Consider the following 6,221-nt stretch of genomic DNA (forward strand, 5'->3'; position numbering starts at 1 on the left):
GTTAAAAACTTCCAGAAATGTGGAAATCAAGACCTTTTACTTTACTTTACAGAATATTTAGACACTCTGGAATCAATGCTTTTACTTCAGAACAACATGTGACTTCTTTCACATCCGGCCTTCGTTACTTTAGTAGGAAGTGAAAATGTGTGCTGTGTAAAAGGCGTGTTGTCAGACAGCAGCTCGTGTGCAGCAGGGGCTGATGGGAGGTGTGAGCAGCCGTCACAAACACGTTCGTCTCATCTCACAGCTCGTCCTTGTTTGGCCTCAGCTTCTCCGCAGGTTCACCAGGAGACACCGCCGGCACAAATGCTTTTCCTCCCAGCTGCTGCTCTGTGCTGTCTGTGTTCAGGTGAGTGTTTCCAGCCAATCAGGAGCCGGCAAACTCAACCTTTAACAAACACCGTCACGCTCACCTTCATCTACCTGTCTGGTTTTTATAACAGCGCTGGTTGCCATGGCAGCAGATCTGATTCAGGATGATTTAACATTGACCAGGAGAGTTGGTGGAGAAGTTTCATTCAGCTGTCGAGACATCTGAGCTGTGTATGATCCTTCTCCTTATGTACTCTGGCTACCAGAAGAGAGACACAGAAACATTCACAAGGATTCTGAGAATTATAAGTCATACTGGTAAAGTTTACTCAGGTTACAATCATCCTCAGAAAGATGATTTCTCAGCTGTGAAGAAACAGAACGGCTTTGAGTTGAAGATCCAGAAAGTTAAACTCACTCATTCAGCCACCTAACTACTGCTCCTGTGGGAAGGATGGCCCCACAGTGAGACATTATCCCTGCAGCCCGTACAAAAACCTCCAGATGAACAGATGTCAAACAGTGTGTGTGACAGGAAGAGAGCCGTGAACCACAGCCCAGGTTCACATGTCTCCATCTCAGCCACAAACACTGAACTGAGGATTGATTTGATATGTTCTTTATGTTTCTGTCAGATATTCCAGCAGGTTTATTGTTGTTCCACACAGTGAGGACAAACACAGAGGTCAAAGATCAAACAGAGAGACAACAATAACCATAACATCTACATTAATAACACAAATAAACAACAAACAAAGACCTTTTAAAAGCAGTGCCTGATTAAAATGATTCACTAAAACAAAAGTGACACAATAATAAAAACAACATTTTGATGAAGATTGAAAATCGTCTTCTTCGACCTGCTGCAGGAATAAAGTCCGTTCCTCCTCACAAGGCTGATCTGCTCTTCATGCAAACACTTCCTGTGTCCTTCACAATAAAAGCTTTGCAGACACATTTCTAACATCACATGTCAGCAGATCATTTCCCTTCAGTCAATAATAAAGTGGACTCCAGGTTTTAGGACAGTTCCCCCCTCAACACAGATTTGCTAAACGTATTTGGATTGAATGAAGTTTCTCTGTGAGCAGTGGGACCTTTGGCTCAGGTCTTTCCATCCAACCAACACTGAGATCCAGAACAAGATAACCTGCCTGACTTCTATCACATGTCCAGTGGATGTTCATGGTCCCCAGAGGATGAATCCTAATGTTTATGTCCAGCTGCTGATCAACAGAGAAATGTCTCATGGCCGAATGTGACACAATATTGATGCACGAGATGTTTGAAGTGTTTAAACAAAGTGTAATGAAATCAAAGTCCAACCCTTTAAAACATCCAAACACTCTCACAGGAACTCTTTCTGCTTCTAATACAAACTACCACACACACCATGTGGACAAGCGTCCTGTCATTTCACACACACGTCCTAAATCAAATGGACAATTTAAAGATGTGAGCTGATGATGGAGCCAGATAGAAACTTCCCAAAGTCAGCAGGATTTATCCTCTGAGGAGCAGGAACGTGTGAAGCAACGCTCCACGCAGACGCTCTGTGTCTAAAAGGACAATACAGAAGAGACGTGTTAATATGAACATTAGAGAAACACATGAGCTGAAACATGATCCTGGTGAATCATTTGGACTCGTTCACCTCAGCTGACACGTTCAACAGCAGACAGGTTTTTGTATCACTCTGTTTCACTGTGGTGACGGGGGGTGAGGGCAGGATACGCGATCTTTGGCTCTGGAACTAAACTGTATGTAACAGGTAAGAATAAACTTCTTCCTTCACTTTATTTAACACGTTGAACATGTGTTTGGATGAGTTTGTGCTGCTTCAGGCTTCACATGTTACTTTTTATCATTAGTAGAATTCTTGCAGCCGTGCAGCTGTTGTTACATAAAAAAGGTTCAAACTTCCTGCAAATATGTTTAAATCTCACTGAACTCAAGTTATTCTTTATTCTGCAGATTAAACTCATTTATATAGAAAAAGTGTGATATTTGTAATGTTTTAAATACACAGTATAGCTTGTCTCTGTTATATACAAGATACAATATGTTAGTAAACTTAATCTAATAGATGGAAAATCTGTTTTTAAAACAATTTATGTAACTTTAAATAAATTGTTAAAGTTAAATAATAACTTTTTTTAATTAATGGTTGAATTAACTTTATAACTTTACAGATACTGAACATGATATTAGAATAAATATAAATCATGCTTACTCATTTAAATATATGATATAAGATTATATAAAATGAACACACTTATTTATATCTTAACAAACTTTAAATATAGATATAAATATTGTGTAAAAGATTATTTAAATATAACAATAATATATTTTTGGTGGTAAATATTATGTATCAGATACAAAATACATTTGAATTATAATCATTCATTAAATTAAATTATATTATATCATATAATATATATAATATAATATATTATATTGTATTATTATAGATTGTATTATTGATATTATGTTTTATTATATTATATTGAAATATATATTGTATTATCTTATATTATAATATGTTATATTATATTATATTATAATATATGATACTGTATTATATTGTTTCATATTATATTATATTGGAGTTTTTATTGTCATTTTAAATATTCAAACATCTCATTGTAATTGTTTATAGAATTAAAATGGTGATGAAAAAAAGTTGAAATTTTAATTCTTTGGTTGAGTAAAGTATATGAATGGGTAAATATATAACATGTATACTTAATAATATTAATCTTTATTAAAGTAACAATATTTATATAAAAATGTATTTCATGTGAAGGTAAATATTTAACTTATTATTATATTTATATGAACTCTAATACAGGGAAATGATTTTGCAATATAACAATAACATATATATAATTTATACAAACTATTTTATATAATTTTATATGATATAGGGTGATTATATAAAGTCCTAAACAGATAATATATATAAATATAAATAGTAAATTAACCTTAATCTATTCAAAATACATATACCAGACATATACAACAATAAATATGTTTTGTGGTAAATATTATGCATCATATTTAATTATATTATAATATTTAGTTTTATATTATATGTTCATTTCCCCTCAGGGATCAATAGCAGTCTAAATTCACATTTGATATTTCTCAACATATTATTGTAGTTGTGTATAAAAGTGAAATATTGTTTTATTTATTAGTGTTTTTAATGGTTAGCATTAAGTATATAGTGTTAAATATATAATACGTTGTAAATGTTGTAACCATTGAAACACGATTGTATTAATCAGAATTTAAATATGTATTATTATAATTTATATATATATATATATATATATATATATATATATATATATATATAGAATACAATATCCATTCTATGTAAGTATCATTATTATATTATATTATATCACTTTGTATTAAATTATATGTGAAGTTCCCGTCAGTGATAAATAAAGTCGTAACTTTTATATATTATTTACATGGAAGTCACATTTGATATTATTTCCAAACTATTTTTGTAATTGTGCGTAAAAGTTCAATATTTATAAAAAAAGTATGAAATGATTAATATATTGAGTTGTTGTTTTAGGTGGTTAAACTTAATAATATTTGATAATATATAATATGTTATATTTATATTGTAATCATTAAATTGTAAATGTTATTTTACGTGAAGGTAAATATGTAATTTATAATAATGTTTATTAACTTTAATATGGAACAAGTTTTCCACTGTATGAAGATACTTATCATGATCATCATTATCTTATATAACATTATATTAATAATAATAATGAATGGGACATTATAGTGAATGAACTTGTACTAAAGTAAAGAGTTGTAGAAGCAGCTGTTGTGTAGACCCGTGATGACGCTCAGTGTGTCTGATCAGCAGGTGAACACAGTGTATGGACTGAACTTTGTGCTGTATTGATGAGGACTTTAGTGATCACAGTCCATGTAGTTTCCAGGATCACACTGAATGCAGTGCAGTGCTGGAAGCTGCTGTTGACTGTGTGAATGTGTGTCAAACTTCAGATGAGCAGGTAGTGAAGCCCGTGGTGAGCGTGTACCCAGCAGCATCCAGAGCCCACCTGGAGGGGAAGAGCTCCCTGCTGTGTCTGGCCTCAGCCATGTTCCCTCCTCTGGTCCAGTTCTCCTGGAGAAGACGAAAGGAGGACGGTCCTCTGGAGGAGCTGCCCCCTGCTGAGGGAGAGCAGCTGGAGCTCAGAGAGTCGGGACGCACCGCCGGCATCCTGCTGATCCACCAGCAAGAGAACAGCACATATAAATACCGCTGCTACGTCCGGCACGAGGGGGGCACAGTGGAGGCCCAAGCAGAACAAGGTGATGAAGGCTTGGTGACTGTGTTCAGCAGGGATTCAGCTTCATGTGGAGACGCTGTCAAAGAGAGCAGAGGAGCAGAAGACAGACATCTCACTCCAAACATTTCACTGCTTTTCTGTTTCAGAGGTTCCAGCTCCAGCAGCCTCCTGTCCTCCAGAGAGAGAGCCAGCAGACCTGCCAGCACTGCAGCAAGCTGACTGTAAGATCACCTGCTGCCTCTCCTTCAATGCCAATGTTTCCTTTCTCAGTGCAGCTTTCATTTTCAACGTCCACCTTGAGAGTCACTGTCCTGTCTACAGACCCAGGAAGCAGCCCAGTCGGCTGGAAGAAATGTCACATTGTACGTTTGTGCAAAACACGGATACGTTGAATGTCGACGTTTCGACAAGCGTGAGACGAGGCTGATATGAAACGTATTTATGAAACGTGGTTTTGCTTCACAGACGTTCACCTTCAACGTATCCGTGTTTTGCACAAACGTAAAATGCTAAAAATAAATTGTGGCGACTGGCTTGTTGCAAAGCTTGGTGGGGCGCTGACTTGTTGTATTTAATAAGGACCTTTGAGCTTTCACTGAAACTGTAGACGACCCCTGTCTCCATGTGAAGCTGGTCGTCCCGTCGGGAAACATTACACTGATTAAATTCTGTGTGTGTGTGTGTGTGTGCGTGTGTGTGTCTGGTGTGTGTGTGTGTGTGTGTGTGTGTGTGTGTGTGTGTGTGTGTGTGTCTGTGTGTCGTGTGTGTGTCAGTGTCCTTCCAGTCTCAGTGCAGGGTGAGGCTGCTCTGCCTGCTGTACACAGTGCTGATAGTGAAGAGTCTGGTGTACTGCTGTGGACTCTCTCTGCTGATGATCCTCAGGAACAAGGGAGCGTCCACCAACTGCTCACATGCTGACTGACTGTTTTCTGATCGCCTTTTCTCTCCATCACATCCCATCAATCTCTTTTCTCTCTGTGATCAGTATTCTCTAATATCAGTTATGACGTGTTGTGGTCGGTTGTAAAATGTATCTTGTTATGCAGGTTACCGTCATCCTAAAACTATAAGTACATATACACATATATATTTGCAGTTACTAAGTATACATTCTGTGTTTATGTGTTTATTTCCACCTTTACTTGTGACTTGTAGACTTATAGAAAGATGAATCGTTAGCTGGTAGATGTTTTATTGTGTTTAGTATCTTTCATATTCTTCTGTTTCTCTTTAATACCTTGTGCAGAGTGCGGCAGGTTTGTCAAATGCTCAATAAAGCTAAAAATCACAGTGTTTGTGTGTCTGTATTATGGATTTCAGTTTGGCTTTAACGCAAATAATCAGAAACAGAATCCATTTCGTTGGTCGTTTATGTTGACGCCTACAAGTAATCTGTGTGTGGTTGTAAGTAGCTCTGAATATACTTATTATTACTATATAAACATTCAGCTAAACAAGGACAAGATAAGTAAATATATCCACACAGATATTATATACAGTCAGTGTGTGTGTCTGTTTCACCAGGTTCAGTGCTGACCCCCTTTTATAACTGTGTCAGTGTGGATGTAAAGCTCT

The 6,221-nt window shown here is 36.3% G+C and overlaps 1 pseudogene; it reads left to right on the forward strand.

Annotated features, from left to right (window-relative positions):
- The first annotated feature begins 309 nt into the window (after positions 1 to 309).
- On the forward strand, positions 310 to 5,936 carry LOC115022816 (immunoglobulin lambda-1 light chain-like; annotated as a pseudogene).
- The last annotated feature ends 285 nt before the right edge of the window (positions 5,937 to 6,221 follow it).

The sequence above is a fragment of the Cottoperca gobio genome, chromosome 17 (genome assembly GCF_900634415.1).
Source record: "Cottoperca gobio chromosome 17, fCotGob3.1, whole genome shotgun sequence".
Classification (NCBI taxonomy): Eukaryota; Metazoa; Chordata; class Actinopteri; order Perciformes; family Bovichtidae; genus Cottoperca; species Cottoperca gobio.